Genomic DNA, 22,294 nt, shown 5'->3' on the forward strand with positions numbered 1-22,294 from the left:
ACAAGCTGCAAATAGACAAAAAAAAAAAAAAAAAAAAAAAAAAAAAAAAAAAACCTCTATCCCTAAGAATAATATTTAATCATATTCAGGAAGTTTTTTTTGGTTTTTTGGTCCCAGTTCTCTATTTAATTGTCATCAAAAATGATAATTTAATAATGACTCTATATTGCATACTTCAAAATTATACATTAGACCAGATATTTCAAGGGCATTTTTTGGTAATCACAACTGATTGTAATTTTCACACTCTCAATTGCATTTGTAATTAGTGAGAACCATGACAATCTGTCAATTGCTTTTATTCATTAAGGTATTAAATAAGCCAACATTTCTCGCTTAATTTTCTAACAATTTTGCTTCCAACGTAAGGTCTAACATTCATATACACTATACCAGAAAGACAAAATGTATAACCTAAAACACTTCTAAAACTTTGATTCATTTTAACTATTTTGTATTTTGATTGAAAAAAAATCTGTACTAGAAACTGCATTTATAAATTCTAATGAACATTTCAGAAGTTAAGTCAAATGAATTATTCTCTTTTAAGATTATTTAATGTTTCAAGTAGAATTTCCCAATTTGCTACACTCTCAATGATACAATTTTTGTTGTGATAGGAAAACACAGAAAGTTAATGATTCTTTCCAATTTGTTCATTTTCATCTCTTATGCTTGCTGCTGTTTGGTTCCCAAGTGCATTTAACTGGCAAGTTCAATGAAGATTTGGCATTGCACCATTTGATGAAAGCAGAAAAATTAGGTTGCCAATTACATATGTGCCCCTTATGTGCACTGAATTCCCACTGAATGAAGTGATGAGCCAAATTAGGAACTCTTCAGCAGTGGTACCTAAAAAGTAAAATTAGTGCCTAGGGAAGGTAAAGAGATCATTTTTCTTTACAATGCAGTTACTATAATGAACTGTATGTTTTAGAAAGTGGATTCACTTCAAAATATTTTCAAACAATATAGATGAAGTATCAGAAAATAAATTTAAAACTTGCATTTTTTTTTTTTATCCTAGCCATTTATCGTCCTTTGATTTACTTCGTACCCTGTCATCATTATCCAGTCTTTATGAACAAAGCTAGATGAAGGCCACTTCTCTTTGCTTTAGCCTAATAGTATAAAATCAATAGTATAACAATAGTATAAAATAAATGAAAAAATAATTGTAAATTTGTTATTAACATTCTGAATTTCTGGGGCACTTGGGTGGCTCAGTAGGTTGAGCATCTGACTTTGGCTCAGGTCATGATTTCACAGCTCCATGAGTTCCTGAGTTAGAGCCCCACATCTGGCTTAATACTGTCAGCACAGCACCTGCTTTGGATCCTCTGTTACCCTCTCTCTGCGCCTCCCCTGCTCACACTCTCTCAAAAATAAACATTAAAAAAACATTCTTAAATTATACTTTTTTTAAATGTTTACTTATTTTTGAGAGAGAGAACGTGGTCTCACAGTGGAGCAAAGGCAGGAGAGAAAGAAAGAGAGAATCCCAAACAGGCCCAAGCAAGCTTCTTGCCAAGCTGGATCTCACAAAGTGTCAGATCATGACCTGAGCCCAAATCAGGCAGCCTGGTAAATTATCCTTTTGTGATAACTGTTATAACATGAATGTGGTATTATAAGTACCTTAGAGCAAGGAGCCTTAATGGAGATCAAGGCTAAAACTTGCACATACTTCAAGATCAAGGACTGATGAAAAAGTACAAGATAGAAGACAGGAGAATTGACCAAACTGTAGTTCAGGGTCCAGAGGGCACAGGAAAAACTCCATTTTAATATGGTATTAATTTGGGGCAACCTCCAGGTAGACAGAGCACAGTACACAAGAATTTAGATAGAATTATCTTTCAGAACACTGGTAATGGGGACTAGTAAATGTCTTTTCACAGCAGAAATCCTGCAGAAAAGCAGGGTCTGTTCATGTTCTTACTCTGTGAATGAAACTAAAAGGCCAGCTAGGTCAACTGATCAGGATTTCAGAGAGGAATCCTTGGCAGAATCTAAGTCCAGATGACTAGGTCGTAATACTCTGCATGAGCTGTCTTTGATCTGGGAACTACATAGACACCAAGGTTCCATCCCATGCGCAAATGTGATAGCAAGACTATTAAGGTGCTTGTATGCCACTGTCCTTGTCACTGGGCTACCAAGTCCCAGGTTTACAAAGTGAACCAATTCTGAGCCCATTTTAATGGTAAGAATGGTAAGCAGAAGGTGTGTGTGGAGAGGCACCACTTACCCAGTAACTGAGGTAATCCTGAATTTCCAGGAGAGATTATCCACTTTAGAAAGCTAAGAAAAGTTGAAGCTATAGCAGGAGGCAAGAAATGACATTAATATTAATGTTCTCTGAATTCATTCCTCTATTTTTTAAAGGAAGTGAACTGTATTAAAAATAATGTTTATCAACATAAAACAAGGGAATTTTTATAAGCTAATTCACCAGTAGAAACTTTTCCTTTCATATAATTTTCTTCTTTTTGTTTATATATCCAAATGTGATTAATGAGGTCTTTTGGAGTATAACTTTAGGATTTCTCACCTTCACATGAGGTAATTTTCATGTTTAAATACTTTTTTTTCAGATTGAAATATTAAAAAGTATTTAATTAGTTCATTTACTGATGTCTATGGGTTACATCTATCAAAGTGACTTTTTTTTCTGAATTTTTGAGTTGTTCTATTATGATTGTCCCCAGGCATCTATGTGTTTGTAGGAATTTCATTAAGAAAAAATAGAACTGACACTTTTTTAAAGAAAAATAATCAATTAAATCATCTCTAAAAATAGTGTATTGATAAAATCTGAAATTATAACAATAAGTTTATATATAAATAATATAACTAGATTTAATTATAATAGAAGAACTGTAACAAAGCTGTCATAGTACTTTTGTACTACTTAGGTATATAGTAAAAACAGACAATGCAAATAAAATAATCTAAACCATATTAAACCAGTACTTAAGCAGGTTGGAAACTGGTCTTACCATCTGTCAGTTTCTATACTGGCAGTTTCACAAATGAGTACTCTTTTTAACAAAACATCACAGCAGGAGATACAGACATGTGAATTGTAATTAAAATGTGAAAAATGCATTTCCTAGTTTTTGTGATTTGTATAAAGCTTCTCTTATATTGTGAAATTCTAGACATATGAAATTATGCAAAATGAAAATCATTTTTATTTTGCCAAGTCTATACATTGTTTGACCAAATTTTTTACTTCAGTAATGAATGCACATGCTATCATGAATTAAAGTGTTTTTCCTTTATGTCTGGTTCACTCAGTAATGAGATTCAATTACTTTTAATCATCCAAATGTAGAAGATGAAGAGAAATAATTTGTTATATTTTTTTTCAGTCTAGATCTGCTGAGGACTAATTTTATTGCTTTATAATATTTACTTACTATCATATTATGTAAATAAGAACAATCTTGAATTTTATTCATTTTCTGGAAAAAATAAACCTAAATTAGATAGTAAACTCTGTAATGGAATAGTTGCCTACATTTTATATCTGGGTGAATAGCAGTTTCTGTGATTTCTTAGCCTTTACATACCATACAAATCAAAATATACAATGTTTGGAGTGTAACTATTGTTAATGCTCTGTATCAATTGCTAAATATTGAATAAGTGTTTAAGAAATCAGTAGTGACGTAACTCAAGTTAAAAGCATATTAACTGAAGTTAAAATAACCCATTAACATTCAAATAGATCTTAATTTTTATTTTAACTCCCCATCTTCAACATCTTGGAGGTTTTCTAGAAATTGAAGTTAATGTTAAAGATAGCAAGTATTCTAGGATGTATGGGTGGCTCAGTCGGTTAAGCTCCTGACTATGGATTTGGCTTAGGTCATGATCTCATGGTTGGTGAGTTCAAGCCCTAGGTGTTTGGCTCTGGACTGACAGCCAAGAGACTGCTTGGGATTCTCTCTCTCCCCTCTTTCTCTGCCCCTCCTCTGCTCATGCCCACAACCCCCTCCCCTACTCTCAAAATAAATAAAAAACTTTTTTTAAGATAGCAAGTATTCTTGACCTTTGTCATTATGAGATTTATTACGTGCATGTATGTTATATATCCAAACCCATTTTTTTTACATCATAAACCAACTACTGGGGTGTAACAATGCTTTATTTGCAATGTCTTCACTTCCAACTTTTTCTCCAAATGTCAACATTTTAACCAATGAGATAGGTACTAGGATAGTGAATTATTAAATCACCATGTAATTGTAGGTTTCAAATATGACTGCCACAAAATATCCTTTCCCATATGTACCTCTTACAAGGAGATGCTGAAATCATTCTGACTGAGTAGTAAGTAATGATTATGTCCCTTCTGCTGAACCTGAGAAGAACATTTGGACTGCCTCCACCAATAGAATATTATGAAAACAATGTTATGTAATTTCCTAGGTTAATTCAAAAATTTCCATTCACCTTCTCCCTGTTCTTTTGGGACAATTGCTCTTGGATCATAATCACTTGTTATGGAGATCATGTAAGGGACCTATAGACCTATGCAAAAGAACTGATGCCTTCATCCCTCAGTACCATCTGACAGACTCCACATGCACCCAGTACCAATTTGTGAGCCAGATAAGTGAGCCATCTTGGAAGTAGACCCTCTAGCTTCAAAGCTAACCACTCCAGCCAGCCATTTGGAGTAAAAACAAGCTATAGTCATTTTTTACTGCTGCATAACAAATTTACCACAAACATAGTAGCCTAAAATAAAATTCGATTTATTAGATCACAGTTCTATGAGTCAGAATTCTTGCAAAATGTGGTTAGTTCTCTGCTCAGTATCACAAGCCTGAAATCAAGGTGTTAGACAGGCTGAGTTCTCACTGGAGGCTCTGGGTACAAATCAGCTTCCAAGCTCTTTCTGGTTGTTGACAAAATTCAGTTCTTGAAGTTGTAGTACAAAGGTCTCTGTTTCATTGACATATGGCTGCTTCCTTCTACAAGCCAGCAACAGCAGCTTTGAATCTTTCTCATGCTTCAAATCTTTAACTTTGTCTTTTTCCCCCAACCAGAGAAATCTCTCCCACTAGACTATAAGCCAATGGTGGGCTCCTGATTGATTTACTCCTCATTAGATCCCTAGTGACCAGTTGAAGCAAAATAATGTGTGCTCAGGTGAGACAAGGTGGTGTGTGTAAGACTTGAGATTTACTCTTTTTATCACTTCTTGAAAATTGTATGTGCTAGAGAAGGCTTCTTATTCATTATTCCTTTAAAAGCCTTTGTTTCCCTCCAAACAATTAGAAGTCTTTTGTCTTTGAACATATTTTGTAAGTTATCTTTCTTCTAAACTGACTGGAAAAGTGATGGTTGCAGAATCATTGGAGCAACTAGACACATAATATTCAGTCATAGGAAGCAGTGTGGTAAACTCTGATGCAAAAGCAGAGCAGGTTGTCTGAGTCCATTGAGGCTTCCAGGACAAAATACCATTAGCAGACGGTTTATAAACGACAAATTTATTTCTCATACCTTTGGAGGCTGGGAAGTCTGAGGTCAGGGTCCCAGCACAGTTGTGTTCTGATGAGAGACCTATTCCTGGTTCATGGCCAGTGCCATCTCACTGTGTCTTTACGTGGTAGAAGAGACAAAGGATCTCTGTGGAGTCTCTTTTTATAAGAACCATAATCCCCATCCATGAGGGTGGGCCCTCATGACCTAAGCACCTCCCAAAACCCCCACCTTCTAACACCATCACATTGGACTTCAGCATTTCAGTGTATAAATGGGGGTGGGGGGCATAAACATTCAGACCTCAGCACAGGTTAAGACTTAGGAAGATATATAAAACCTCAGAATAAACTCAACTGTCTCCAAGAGGCTGGAAGTGAGATTTGTATTACTGTGTTTACATTTTTGGCTGATTAATAAATAAACAGCTATCAATTAGTTTTCTTCTCCTTCGTATACTGTAGTCACGTCTATGAGTGAAAGTTCCAGCCAATAGAATGCCACATATCTGAAAAATAGCATGAGATTTTGGTGTATTGGATGACTCTGGTATAAGGCTGAATCATAGGAAGTAAATGCTGAATAAAAACCTGTAATGATAAAAGAGGTGAGGAAAACAAGAAAATTCATCATGAAATAACTCTACAAGTAGTCCTGGTGGAGAGACTTACTAGATAAATTAAGCATAATCATTCATGTAGTCATGCAACATAAATAGCAAAAGTTAAACACAGTTATATATTTATTACTTTTTTCCTAGAAAACTAAATAAAAGTGACAGACTAAGAGTCAGACTAGGCATACTGGAAGAATATATTCACTAGCATGATAGATAAGGATTATTTCAAGATCTATATTAACTGTGTTAATTTCTCACCAATCTTGTGTTCTTATTAGCAAAGATCTGTAACACATCTTTGCTTAAAATTATAAAAAAAAGTAGAATTTGAAGGGATCATAATCATTCAACAAATTTGTGTTGAAATTGTTAAACAAGACAAATATTGGCAACCAAAATGGGGGGAAAAATTCTCACCATAGAGACAGTCATGGAAACAAATGATTAGAATATAATATAAAGTACAATACAAAAGGTCTTCAAGGAAATAATCCATTAATACATTAATTACATTAATTACAGCAATTTATGAACAGTATTAATTACAGCAATTTATGGACAGTAACAAATGATTCCAAGTTAACTCTCAGTCTTCATTTTTATTTTAGTAGATTCTGGATTGTAATGACTTTGTACTGTGTTGATCTAGCTAAACTGAAACCGTGTTTCCCAGAATTCCCTTTCCTGCATTGGAGTTGCCAGAAAAAGTCTTCATGAGATCTGGGTGGAAGAAGCAACTTTATGCGTGCTGAAGTTTAGTAAAGGGAACCGGATGCAGTTTCAGCACACACTCCTTGTTATTCATCTGCTAGCTTACCTCTTTGGTTTAGGGCAGCAGCTATACCTGCAGCTTTCTCAGCTCCTGCTAGGACTCCTCTTTTAACCTCTCAGAGTGTACATGTACAAGGGTATAGGAAGCTCCATTGTGAAGAGTCCTTCTGCATATCACCATGTGCATATCACATGTAATGTTGAGGTTGGGGGTGGCGGGAGACACATGTAGGTAGAGATTATCTTCTGGAAGTCCAATTTATCCTTATGATTCCAGTTTGTCCCAGCTGACCCCACCATCCACACAGCTTTTCTTCCTAACTGCCAGTTCTGTTGATCTCAGTGACTTTAAACCCACCAATAAATTCAGTGGCAATGGACTTCCATAGACTTCTTAGCTCACATAATTGAATAAGATCTAATCCCTATAATAAATCCATATGACTAAGTCCATATGACTCGTATTACTTCTGCTTCTCTGATGAAACACATACTTACAGGGTATATTTTGTGGAAAGAACCAAAAGAATACTGAAGATTAGATGTGGATGGTGAGGAAAGAAAAGAGTCAAAAATGGCTAAATCGTAAATTACCATAATTTTAGACATTTCCTCCATTTGGCTTCTGGGACACCACAGTCCCCTGTTTTCATTCCAAACTCTCTCCCTATATATTCTCAGTCTCCTTTGCTGGATCCAACTGACCTCCATGACCTCTAAATCTAGAGTGTTCCAAGACTCAAGACTTAAAACTCCTGTTTTCTATCTATACGCACTGTTTTGGTGAGCTCATTAAGGCTTAGGGTTGAGGTACCATCTGAATGCTGATGACATCCAAATTTCTATCTTTACCCTTGAACTCCTAAATCACATCTACCTGCCCATACTGTGTTCCTGCTTCTATAGAGAAACATCTCAAGCTTAACATACTCAAAGCCTTCTGAGTTCCTCCCAACCCCTGTTCTGTATGTGGTCTTTCCTGTCTCAATGTCCACCCTATTCTTCTGTTTTTTTGTGTTAAAGACCTTTGGGAATTCTTAGTTTCTCTTTTTCTTTTCTAGTATGTTAGAAAATCCTGTTGACATTATCTTCACGTCATAAAAAGTATTCAACCACTTCTCCAAACTTCAGCGGCTATGACTTATTTTAAGCCACCATCATCTTTCACCGGGCTTATTGTGATAACATTCTAACCCATCTCTACATTTACCTTTGTCCCTCACAGTATATTATCAGCACAGTATGCAGAGTTATTATGGAAAAATCTAAATCAGATCATATTACTGTTCTCAAAATTCTGCAATGGCATTTTATCACATTGAGAGTAAAAGTTGTCAGAAAGGTCTACAGGCCCGGCATTTCATAATTTCCCTCCCATACCACCACTATTTGTTGTTGCATTTCCCTTTGTGAATCAATTCCTGGTTACCTGCAGGAGTCCCTTCTTACTTTCTTTCAGACTTTGCTCAAATGTCCTTTCAGTGAAGCCATCTCTGGCTGTTACATCTAAAATAGTAATTCTACCACCACACACATGGTCACATCCACTTCTGAGTCCTCTTGCCTGTTTTATTGTTCCTTAGCATTTATCTCTATCTAAACAGTATATATGGTATACATTAATCTTAGTCATTGTCTGTTTTCCCCACTAATATAAAAGATAATGAGAACAGGGATATTTCTGTACCTACCCACGTGCCTACAGGAGTGCCTTGCACATACTGATCCTCAATATTATTTGTTAAATGAATAATGAATCAGTGAATAAAAGCACAAGACCATACATTCAGTGCAGAAGCACATACAGGAAGTGCATCAAGGGGATAAGAGGGTTTCAACACTATCTTCACTGACTTTTCTGAAAAACAGAAGCAAATTTTTGCCATTTTGCATAAACTTTAAACATTTTTATGGAAGTTTTTTTTCTAATTTCACTATTTATGAGGCATGTGTTAATTGAGAAATGTGTCTTCACGGTGATTCTAAAAGCAGATGGCGTTCATTCATTTATTCCTCCAGTCCACAAATATTTATTGAGTGTCTACTATGTGCCAGGAACTAGATACAAAGGTGAATAATAAATATTCACAAACTTTAATTAAACATTGGCAATATACTAGGCAGAGCGCTAAGTAAGCTATGGAGATAGAGAAGTAAAAGATATAGTCCAGACAGCTGATAATCTAAAAGGAAACATGAATAAATAAACAGATACTTACTAAACTGTATGTTGATGGCTCTAGCAGATGCAAAACAGGATTTTTAAAATTATATAATATAGGTATAAATAAACCAAATTTAAGGGGTGGGTTGTCAGGGAAGGATTCCTATCAGATGTTATATATGGCTTGAGTTCTAAAACATACCTTCGGCTTGACTATATAAATTATGTTAGATACATGGCAGCAAAATAATTATTCCATTCTTTGAGTTTAATAAGTATTTGTTGATTTTTTCATATTCAAATAATCTTGTGTGTGGAAGTATTATTATTAAACATTAAATTTATGAAGCTAATTTTATTTGTTGATAATTAACATAGTGTTATGTTAATTTCAATATAATGATTCAATAATTCTATATACAAAACTATTTTTAATCTACACTTTTTATTTTTTTACTTTTTAAATTCATTTAAAATAAGATGAGATTGCTAATTCAGAAGTCTTAAATGTTTTTCAAGATTCACATGGACATATTCACATGGACATAAAGAAAATATTTATGCCACCTATATATTTGAGAATCTCTGTCAAGAAAAATAACACAGTGGACACATATTCCTGAGAACCATAAAGATGAAAAATTACAGTTCTATAATTTCCCTTTTTATCTTGAGAATCAATAGATGAAAAAATCACCTATTTTTCTAGTCAACTTCTCATTTATTTAATGTTTTTATTTAGTTGACATCAAAACATTATTTTTATTGTTTTATTTTGAAATCCTTTGTTCAACTAAAGTGCCTCAATGAAGAAGATAATGTACTGTTTTGAGGAATCATTGTATGTTGGAACAGTTGTTAAGTTATGCGTTTGGTGCATACCCTGTGGCTACTACTTAGGGGGGACACAATTAAAAATAGACTGGAAGATATACTAAAAAATAAAAGATAGAAAGAAATAGACTGAAGAACATTCTCAAGTTTAAATTGAATCAGAGTCTTCTTCCCAAACTCAAATGGTTATGCTAATGTGCATATTTCACTCAATATTTTTATATATCATACATTTTTTGAGAGTTCTATTTTTATCCATATCCTGCATAAATGACAGCCTCAAAATATAGGTCAGGGTGTTACTAACTGCTTAGAGCAAGTATACACTCAGAAATTTCTTTTCCTAAAGATCCAGCTAATGAGAGGTAGATAATTGGACTTTTTGAAATTTAGATGTAAAGTTATAAAATATCTAAAGGTCTATATCTTATAGCTATAAACACATATAAGCTTTAACTGTAAACAATGAAAATCTGCCTAAAAATGATTCATATCTAAAATTTTAAGGATTATACATTAAATTAGATCTGTTAGAAATACCACATCTTGATAAAATCAGATCATACAGCTGTAGGATTAGATTACCTATAAAAAGTCACGTTTTCCTTGTAATTATAATGTCCAGATTAATACTGTATTACTTGCAATAACATGACTCACCTGCTTTTCCAAGTCAGAGCATGAGACTGTGATTTTTATGTTATCCATTCAATTTGTTTTTTTTCTTCTAATGAAGGCACATCTGTCATTCGTTGTGTTAATGTTCAATGTTCTAGAAAAAATATGCCTAGAGCCTCACTGATTAACTACTTGAAAAAAAATTTTTAAGGGCAACATAAGTGCTGAAGTATATAGAATGTGCTACCATATTAAATATGTGTTCATTAACAAAAATAAATTTAAAAAGAGAGTGGTTTTACATTTTCAGGACAATAGCAAGTTATGCCTCAACAATCTGCATGAAGTTATTATGTTCCTAAACATTCTTCCGCTCAATACTCTGTAAAACTCATAGAGTAGTATTAGTACCCTCACATTTTTGAGAGACAGAGCTTACCTAAATTTTTTTTCTTTTTCCTTAATGTAACTGCAGGATTTTTAATTTTTTTGCAGAAGATATAGTTGTATAAAAAAAACTCTATGTAATACATTTTACAGAAAAGGATTCCTTGCTTTAAAAAAAAAAAGCAAATGTTTTTAAAGGTAAATAAAATATTTCTCCTTTATTTACTATGCCTTTAATAGTGTCCTGTCTTTCTTCTTCTCCTTGTTATCCCCCTTTCTTTTCTTCTCCTTGTTGCCATCCCTCACACTCCTATTTCTTTTTCTTCTTTACCATAATCACAATGGCTGCCTTCAACAGAGGTCTTACTCATATGGTGGATACTATCTTATTCCTTCAAATGTCTCAATCAAATGAATACATTTTTAAATAAACCAACCACAAGATGGACTACACTGTAACTCCTTGAGTTAAGCATGTAACTCCATTTTCAAGAATTAAGCTACCAGTTGAATACATTATTTCCAGCATCTGGAAGCCTGCCTCCAAATCCTTAGAACAAGGTCCCATAGAATGGTAGTATACATCCGGCAGAGTTTTCAGGGAATATTTGCTGGTTAGGCAGTGTGCTAATGCCATCATAGAAGTAGGGTCACCATTTGAATTCTTTTCCTTCACATTCTTCTATATTTATAGACAGCCTTAGCCTTGGTTGAAAGAGAAAAAGTATGATTAGATAGTTTACATCTCTACTTCAAAAAATAAAACAATAACAAACACCAGGGGAAAAAGCATGCAGCTGACTATTACTAAATGCTTATTTATTTTTGAGACAGAGACAGAGCATGAGTGGGAGAAAGAGCAGAGAGAGAGAGAGAGACAGTCACAGAATCCCAAAGCAGGTTCCAGGCCTGACATGGGGCTCAAACTCAGGTACAGCTAAATCATGCCCTGAGCCCAAGTCAGATGCTTAACGGACTGAGACATCCAGGTGCTGCAGCTGACTATTGCTTAAATAGAAGGTATATCTTATAAAAAAAGAAAAAATATGGTTCTACTGTGCAAATAAGAAAAACACTTAGACATAGCAACTTATCCAATAAGAGGCCATAAAATGTTGCAATTAAGATACTGCCTTTGCAGGTTGCACAGAACTGACATCAATCCTTGCTCCACATTTTACTAGCCGAGCAACTTTGGGTAAGTTACTTTGCTAGTTCTTAATCCCCACATATATGAAATGACAGTAGTAATAATATTTACTGTCCCTGGGTGTTTAAGGGAATTAAATAAGAGAGAATGGAAATGCTCAGCACAGTACATATGCAAGTATTCAGTATATGGTATCTATTGTTATTAATTTTCACCAAAGCCAAATTGCTAACTCAGTGAATAGGTAAATTCTTCCAACTTATTGTGCAACTAAATACATGTAAAATAATTCCAAATTACCCTCTGTAGTAGAAATAAGTGTTGAAAACATGAATTATATATTTTTTTGGAATTGACCAGAACGTAGCTAGCTTTATTTTCTAAACATAACATCTGCTAAGAAATAACACGTTTCCAAGTGGTCAACAGATATTTTTTAAACACTCAAGATTTCTTAATCACTGTTCTAAGACCAGGCTAGATATAAAACAGTGGTCAAGGAAGGTGGGGTTCTTTCTTTCCTGGAGTTTATTTTCGAGTAGGTAGAAGAATGCTACTGGGCAGGCAGGCAGAAAGATAACAAATGGATAAACAAATACATAAGATAATTTCAAGAAATGGTAAATGCTATAAGGAAAAGAAATCAAAAGTATACCCTGTGCAATTGGCTGACGTTGGTTGGGGTGTGTCAGAAGAGGACTCTCTTTGAAAGTACATTTAAACTAAGATCTGCATAACAAAAAGGAGCCGGCTACAGCCAGCTCAAAGACCCTAAGGTGGAAACAAGCTTGCTATATTCCTAGGTAGGAGGAACAGAAACTAGGCCAATGTGTTTGGAGCCTAGGGCTTTAGAGGAAAAATAATGCTCAATTCATTTTATGCTTCCATTTTTTTTTTTTCTTTTCTGGATCATTGACTACTTTCCATTTAATTGACATATTTATTCTTGATGTTAGAACAAAAACCTTTTTTTTTTTAAATCCAAGATATTTACAATATCCCAGAATGTCCTACGTGCACTCTGACATTAGCAAAATTAGAAACTCAACACAATTTACATAATATAGGAAAGAAGGGGATTATTCTCGGGTATTTATAAAGAAAATATTGTTCCATGCAATTTAAAGAGATTACTTGAAAAGTAATAATTCTCTATCTCAGTTGTAAGTTTCCGTGAGCCTAATTCCATCTGCAGGAACTGAGGCGGGAAGTGGGGAAAAGAACACAGGGCTGTAGTATCCTCACCCCACCAGCATGCAAATCATTTAGCATTGCACCACTATACTGAAGCTTTTACTGCCAGGGATCCCTGAGCAAATCATTTCCATTACTAGTCTGTTCTAATAACCCCTTTGCTGATTCAGCTACCTGAATGTAAATATCATAGAAATGACTGGGAAATAAAAGACAATTTGAAACAGTGAAAAGGGATCTAAAAGAAAATGCTTCCTACATATGCCTTCATTTTCATAACTCTTTATTTAAAAATCTGCTTATCATAGATAAAGGCTTTTGACTCTATTTGATGCCAGGAGAAGAAAAAATAATTCCTTTTTCAAATATCACTATACCTTGCTTAAAGCTCCCTATCTTAAATGGCAGCTGTTCCACCCATACTAACACAATACATATAGAAAAGACCTCTAATTCTTTATATATGTATATATATTTACTCCAAATAAAATTGCCACAAATATTAAAATAGCCACAGTGAATTCCATAGCATTACAGTTAAAGTGCTTCATTGTTAATTCAATAGAGATCTTAGTAGCTTGTCTTGAGGTACAAATGAGATCATGCACTGTTTATTTGTTATACACAGGAGGTATTTTTCTCTCTGCCTGAGCTTCTGTTCAGTCCAATATTCTCTACATATATTCGCCCCCACCTCCAACTCCCAATCATTTTTTTAATACTACTAGCTGTTGAATTTAAAGACTGGCCTCCAGGAAAAAAAAATTCTTTGTGTGATCTGTATGATGACTATATGAAAGTAAAAAAGTGAACGAGCAATGTAGCTTTTTGAAATTGAACCCAAATAATCTTAGTGATGTAGTTTGATTTTTACTCTATTCATATCTAAAATACAAGATTATCTTAGAAGTATGATCATTACAAATGACTTTTAAGCTGCATAATTATATATTTCAAAGCTGATCTGAGTAGGTTTAAAAGGCTATAAATTGTAGAGAAGTAAGCAGCTGCCTTCTAAAAGAATTTGTAATTAACAGACCATCATAGTATTGAGTTGAAATTTCATCAAAATTAAAGCTAAAATATTAAAATACATTTTAAAATATAAAGGCTTAAGGCAGAGACATTCATGATGAACACATAGACTGAATTTATGGCTATTACCATAAATTAGGAGTGCTAAATCATGCCACAATAAATTGTATAGCTGAGAGTACAATGGAATCTGAAGTGATTTCATTTTTTTTCCAATACATATATGATGTCTGTTCACCCTTTTCCAGTCTGGTAAAAATATGTGCACATTTTGAAAAAGCAGAAAGTTCCTTTTTTTTTTTTAAGTTTATTTATTTATTTTGAGGGGGGAGGGGGTGAGGGGCAGAGAGAGAAAGAAAGGGAGAGAATCCCAAGCAGGCTCCGCACTGGTGGCACGGAGCCTGATGTAGGGCTCAAACCCATAGACTGTGAGATCATGACCTATACTGAAACCAAGGGTTGGAAGCTCAACCGACTGAACCACCCAGGAGTCCCAGAACGTTCCTCTTAATATCAAGGATTCCAAAACTCTTTTTGCATTAATGCTAATAGTTTGGATTGAACTTAAATAAGACCTGTTTAACAATCAACAGCATCTTGTTTTTTCCTCACAGTAAAGGAGAGCAGATTTTGCCACTTCAAAATATGTCTCTTTGACGTGTTGCTTATTTTAAACTGGTTATTTATTTATTTATTTACTTACTTACTTATTGAGAGAGAGCGAGAGAGAGAGAGCACGAGTGGGTAAGGAGCAGAAGGAAAAGGAGAGAGAAGGTCTTAGGCAGACTCCACACCCAGGATGGAGCCTGGCTCCAGGCTGGATCTCAAGACTGTAAGATCATGACCTGAGCCAAAATCAAGAGTCAGACACCCAGGTGCCCCTAAACTGGTTATTTTTAAGAAACAGGAGACAATGGTGAAGCTGAGACAACTGAGTAGAAGTTGCTCTTTTTTTTTTCCATTTGTTTCTTTTTTTTGAGGTAACTCTTTTGTAAGAGACCTTTGGAAGGGTGTCTCCCTCACTGTAACTGGAAAAGAAGGTTGACTCAATATCTAGAAACTCTTATAAGGAAGAAGGCAAGAACTTAAATCTGTATAATGACATTATCCTTATATACTGTGCTTTTCCTGCTAGCCTCCCATAACTGATTCCCTATCTTCAACATTGTCTTTTGTCTTTAGGTAAAGTCAACATTTAAGGTGATGGTTTTGGCTATTTTGGAGAGTTTCTCAGTTCTCCTGGGTCTTTCCCTTACATGTAGGAAGTATGTACGTTATTAAAGTTTTGTTTTTATGGAGTGTCTGGGTGGCTCAGTAGGTTGAGTGTTCAACTCTTGACTTTGGTTCTGGTCATGATCTCACGCTTCGTGGCCTACATTGGGCTCCTTGCTATCAGCATGGAGCCTGCTTGGGATTCCCTCTTTTCATCTCTCTCTGCTCCTCCCGACCTGTGTGTGCGCCACCCCCCTTCTCTCTCTCAAAACAAATAAGCTTTAAAAACATAAAGCTTTGTTTGTTTCTCTTCTGTTTATCTGTCTAATATCAGTTTAATCATTAGACCAGCCAAAGAACCTAGAAGGGGACAAGGAAAACTTTTCCTCCCTTACAGTTTTGGCAACCCAGATGAGACCTTGTTCTGGGGCTTCTGCAGTTCAGAGATCCTGAGACCTCTGAAAAAAAGCCAACAGAAAGTAAAAATTCTTACTATGGATTTCTGCCTGCAGAGTCCAGTGGAAGTGAGAGTCCTTTTATTCCTTTTCTAAATTTAGATTAGCAGGCAAAAATATTTGTGTGAACTAGTTCCCTGTGTATAGTGACCTTGGTAAAAATTTGTTCTATGTTGATCCCTTTCTTCCCAGAGATGATCATTGTTCTCTTTTGTCTCTTTCATCTTGTTCTATGCCTTGAAATCTTGGCTTTGTAATCTGTGAGAATATTCTCTCTGGCCTCTGACATCCAGTAGGTGCACATAATGGTATGCATCTAACCACCAGTTGAATAGACTGAGATTCTGAGACACAAAGTCACAGGCAGCATTCTCTTTGTCCTGCTGTGCTAACTCTCAAGGGGGTCTGTCTTAAGGAGTCTTGGTACATAAGGGGCTTTTGTTGTCCCAACTTTGTGTCTTTTTAGTACTGAAAAAGTCCCATTCCAATAGTGATGAGGGACCATAAGGCAAACTGAAGGCAAAGTACAAGCTAGCACACCTCCCACCCTCAGGTGGGATATGTGTGCTATTCCTCAGGTACTTCTGACTGCGTAAGAACAAAGTAGAGGACAGAAAACAAATGGTTAAATTGATAGAGTCTCCATCAGTTTACAATATCTTAGTACAATTACAAGAAAAGGACAACCTTATCAATAGCCTAATGTCCAGGAACTTCCTACTGTCTTAATGTTAATGCTTTGCTACAAGGGGAAAACAATCTTAACTTGATAATAGCTACACCTCTAGTAATCTGTGAGTCTTCATTAGCATATGGAAATCCCTTTAAGAAAATTCCTCTTGACTTTACCTCCCCCAACTCCACAGAATATAACCAGTCACTCTTCACAGCCCCAGTGCAGCTCTTTCTACCCACAGCTGCTGTGTCCATGATTTAATAAAATCACCTTTTTGCACCAAAGACATCTTCAAGAATTCTTTCTTGGCCATCAGCTCCGAACCCCCACCGTCACCCCAAAACCTCATCAGTAGCACTTGCCCAATATCACATATTAGCAAGTCTGTGATTGGAACTATCTCAAGTTCATGTGGGAAATCAGACAGTGTCTGTATTATACCATTCTTACCAACAGTGACAATGGAGGGCTTTACTTTCTTATGCTGTAACTGAACCAAAGCGAATTCACTCCTTGGTGAGTCACAGAAACTAAAGCAGGTGAGTTGTTGTATAAAGGAAACTTTACTTGCAGCAAATAAAGAGATCACAGGGAATAACTTCCAAAGTTGTGATTCCCAGACGAAGGTGGATAGGTTCCTTTTATTCAGGGTTAGGATAAATATTTACAAAGGAGAGCCTTGCCACCATATGTAGAGGCAGGCATAAGGTTGCACATGCATCTTAAGGAAATGTACCTGTACGTTCATCATGTTATGTAAATGAGGCTTGTGCTCCTTGTTGGGCACAGATTTGAGTATTATAGTGAGGTCATTCTAGGTCATTCTAGGTCACTTCCTGGTACACCTGTGTAGGTATGAGGCAGGGAGTTATGCTCAAACTGGTCTTGGTGTTCTGGGCCAGCTGGAGGTCTTATCACGGCAGTTGCTATTGCTTGAAGGGTAGTTTTGCTTTCCATCTGCCTGAGTTAAGAGATAAGGTGGAAAGTACAGCTTAAGGAAAAATGTGGGACAAAGGTCACTGAGTATAAGCAGGTGAGTTGTAAAGGTCTGGTATTGAGGTAACTGGTGACAAGGAAAACTCTGGGAGTGAACTTTCTGGATCTTGTGAAGGATGCATCTTTTGCACGCTCTTTTGGAACCCTCTTGTGTGCATGGTCAAGTAATAAAAAGGTTTATTCATTTGAGTTGCTGTTGAAATTATTAAGATCCTACTTGTCAATGGTCAGATGATGGGTCCTTTGAATTGGCTATATTTAAAAGAAAAATAAAATTTTAGACCATTCTTATCCTAAGCAATCATCTTATTGATACCTATGGAAAGACCAGCTTCAAAAGTGGATACAGAGAACTATAATGGTTAGCCTTAGAGGCTCATTTAATAAGATGAAAGAATGGAATTAGAACAAAAATTCATTTCCACAGTCAACATAAATTCCCCTTCTCAAAATCTAGCTCCATCTGCATGTTTTAGATTCCTTTTCCCTACAGGATTTAGAGAGAGCACTCCAACCTAATCTCTAGGCCCAGGATATACAGATTACTCATGCAAATGCTAAAAGCCAGGAAGTACGTTTAGCAGAAGTATCAGGATAGACAATAAGGCTCATTTTACTGGACACCATATCAGGCTTTGCTAGTTTGAGACCTTCCTATGCAATGTCTTTTGTAGATATATCCTAGATGCCCCACACAAAGAATTTATGTCCCTTGCACAGCAGAACATAGAAATCTTTTGGTTTCTATCTCAGTCAGAAAATTTCTGACTGATATAAAAAGGCAAATGTAAAATAGTGTGGTTAAGTGGGCAAATCAATCTCTAAGTGTTTGAATGGGAAAAGGCTACCTAATTCTTTGAAGATAGCTTGTAGGAATGAAGACAAAATAAGTAACAACTCTTTTCTTTTTAAAAATTTTTTAATGTTTATTTATTGGGGGGGGGGGGGCATGAGGGGCAGAGAGAGAATGGGAGACACACAATCAGAAGCAGGCTCCAGGCTCTGAGCTGTCAACACAGAGCCTGATGCAGGGCTTGAACCCATGAACTGAAGATCATGACCTGAGCTGAAGTTGGATGCTTTAACCAACTGAGCCACCCAGGCACCCCAATAAGTAACAACTCTTGATTTACAGCTTGACTCTTTAAAAAAACAAAAGCATAACTCTGAAAAGCAACTCAATCTCCCGAGACACTTTCCTATTTGCCTTTAGACATTTGTAGATATTATAAAAACTCAGGACACAGTAAGTACAATTGTCCTGCAATTAAGAAAAAGAAGGAAACATATAAATGGCTATCCTAGACTCTCAAGCAAATATACCACAAAACTCCTTGGAGAAAATTTAGATAATTCCCCCGTGTCTTTGTGATATAGATTTTTTTTTTTTTTTAACCCTCGATTCTAGGACCTAAGAGCCATTCTTTGAAACACAAACTTTAGGGAGAAATTTTTCATCAGAAGGAAAAAAAAAAATGTTGGGGTAATAAAGAGACCTTTTTATTTTTTTAAGTTTATGTTTTCATTTAGTAATCTCTGCACTCAACATGGGGTTCAAATTCACAACCCCGAGATCAAGAGTCAGCCAGGTGCCCCTAAGGAGGCCTTTTTAAAATAGAAATGCTGGAAAGGTTCTACTGCAAAAACTCTAGATCAAGCTTCTTTAAGATTATTTGTCAAGAACAAATACAAAGCTTAAAAACCTTCTCCATAAATATTAGTGACTATCTGGTCTCTGTGTTTGTATGTTTTTTACTTAGGGATTTTGTGTGTTTGTTTTGTTTTGTTTTTAGAGAGAAAGAGTACGAGTGGAGGAGAGAGACAGAAGGAGAGGGAGAGAGAGAGATTGAGTGAGAGAGACAGAGAGAGAGAGAGAGAGAGACCAGGCTCCACACTTGGTGCGACACCATCCCAGGACTCAGGGATCATGGCCTGAGCTGAAATCAAGAGTGAAAAACTCAACCAATTGACACACTCACCCACCCTGTTTGTCTATGTGTTTTTGTGTATCTGTGTTACAGATGTGTGATATTTTTCTACCTCCAAAATTAATCAGTAAAAAGCCTTTTAATTGGCTTAAACAATCAAGCACTTATATAAACTTAATATTCATAAAAATTCTCAAAATTATAATAGAAACTAACCCAAATGCTTTTCAGGTTCATGTGATATGGGATATTACTTAGTACTGAAACTAGTTTAAGTTTATTATTTTAATTAAAGTAAACATGTCTTTAGAGTTCTCATGAGTTCCATGTTAAATCACTTTTAAAAAATTGGTCAGCAAGAAAAATAGCTTGAGATGGTTCTTTGTCTAATGTTTGACGAAATTTTCATGAGCAATCGAAACATAATTGTTGGGAGCAAATGATTCAGATAGAAGTAAGTGGGATAAGATTTTTTGGCCACGTTTTAAGCAATAATTATTTTACGGTATGTGTACTTAAAAAATGCTTCCAAAATCTTTCTGGTAACTTGAAACTTTGGAGTTTTGCGAAGTTAAGTGAGGGAAATTTATTGAATATCTAGATTATTCCCAAATAAGATAAAATAGTGACATATTAATTACTGAACATAGATTTATTTACTTTTGGATTCCTATTGCAAAGGAACTAAAGATAAATTTGTGTCTGTTAGTAGACATGACTTGTGCCACATTGAAATATACTATTAAAGATGGTACATGTTTCAAGAAATTATAATATGTACTGAAAAATTTGCCAGACCAGATAATGCTGGTGTAATGGACAATTCCCAATTCCTTACTTTTCTCTTTTTTTTTTTTTAAGGTTTTATTTTTAAATAATCTCTACACTCAACTTGAGGCTAGAACTCACAATCCCAAGATCAAGAGTCACATGCTCCACTGACTGAGCTAGCCAGGTGCCCCCGTAATTGCTTCTTAGTTTCACTAGACTTTAAGGTTTCTAAGCATTAAGATTCTAATTCATATGTAATTAAAACTATTAGCAATAATAAGAGAAATGACTGGGTATGTAGGGAAAGGATGTGTTTTGGGTTAAGAAAAGGTGTGGGGAAAATAAAAATAAAAAACAGGGCACCTGGTGGCTCAGTCGGTAAAGTGTCTGACTCTTGATTTCACCTCAGGTCATGATCTCACAGTTCATGGGTTCAACCCTGTATCAGTCTCTGCACTGACAGTGTGGAGCCTGCTTGGGATTCTCTCCCTCCCTCTCTCTGCCCCACTCTACTTGGGTTCTCTCTCTCTTTCAAAATAAATAAATAAACTTAAAAAAAAGTTATGAGGTATGGAAGTGCATTTTTGTTAAAGGAAAAATAAGCAGATTTATTTTAAAGTAAAACTGGTTAGTTCAGGGGCGCCTGGGTGGCGCAGTCGGTTAAGCGTCCGACTTCAGCCAGGTCACAATCTCGCGGTCCGGGAGTTCGAGCCCCGCGTCGGGCTCTGGGCTGATGGCTCAGAGCCTGGAGCCTGTTTCCGATTCTGTGTCTCCCTCTCTCTCTGCCCCTCCCCCGTTCATGCTCTGTCTCTCTCTGTCCCAAAAATAAATAAACGTTGGAAAAAAAAAATTAAAAAAAAACACAACAACTGGTTAGTTCAGAATGGAAAAGAGAATAGAGGACAAAATTAAATAGAAATTTGGGAAAAGAAAAAGAGAGTACCTTACTTTGTGTAATTTGGCTAAAATTGAAGGAGCTTATTATGAGTTATAAAACTAAGTTTTAAAGAAATAGTGTATTTATGTAAAACCAAAATATGATTTTCTTTCATCTGTTTAAAGGACAGTTTTCTTGGATTATGGGTCTGTTCCTGATAAGAATGTATGAAAGGTTTTCTTTACCTTTTAAGTAATCTGCCTGGAAAGCAAAGGTTTTGTAATTAATCAAAATTATTTCCTGTGTTCTTTATCATCAGGTCTTTCTTTACTTAGGGAAACTGAGTCTTCTTAATATTAAAAAAGCTATTTTTTGCACACAACTATGTGACCTTCTGTCTTTGCCTTTGAAATCTTTTATTGTTACTCTGTTTAAATAGATAATTAAGTATTTTTTTCATAATTATCTTTGATCTTACTTAGTCTTATTTAGTCAATTATTTTTTCATAATTATCTTTGATGTTTTTGACAAGCCTCCCAAAATCAAATTCTAAATGAAGCCTTTTTGACCTCAGACTAACTTTGGGATATCCCAGAGGGTCTCTGGAACATTTGAAAATATTTGTGCTATCTCCCTATGAAAAGAAAGATGTTACACTAATTAGACTCATTTGCTATGGTAAATTATGTGGGAAGCATTGTCTAATAAGTGATGATAAACCTTCTTAGGTGATATTATTTGGGTGAAATATTATTAATATGTGTTCTAGAATTTGTGAAATTCCTAGAAATTGGATATGTTCTGGTATAACACTGTCACTTATAATTCTAGTTATTGTCTTGAAGTGTTGTGTGTCACAAAAAAAAGCAAATTTCACTGTCAATTGCATTATAATGCACTCTCATGAGATCTTTAACAATGGTCACTTTTAAATCTTTTGTCCTTTGTGTTTATTGTTCACTCTGATCCTTTTGCAAAAGTGCTTTATCTTTAGTGAAACTCAAGGAAAGAGCACTGAGTACCAGTTTCTGGTAACTTTTAAGATCAGACTATTAAACTGGGTAAGAATTTACAGAACTATAATGGAAAAATTGGATTTACAAA

This window comes from Prionailurus viverrinus, chromosome B1 (genome assembly GCF_022837055.1).
Source record: "Prionailurus viverrinus isolate Anna chromosome B1, UM_Priviv_1.0, whole genome shotgun sequence".
NCBI lineage: Eukaryota > Metazoa > Chordata > Mammalia > Carnivora > Felidae > Prionailurus > Prionailurus viverrinus.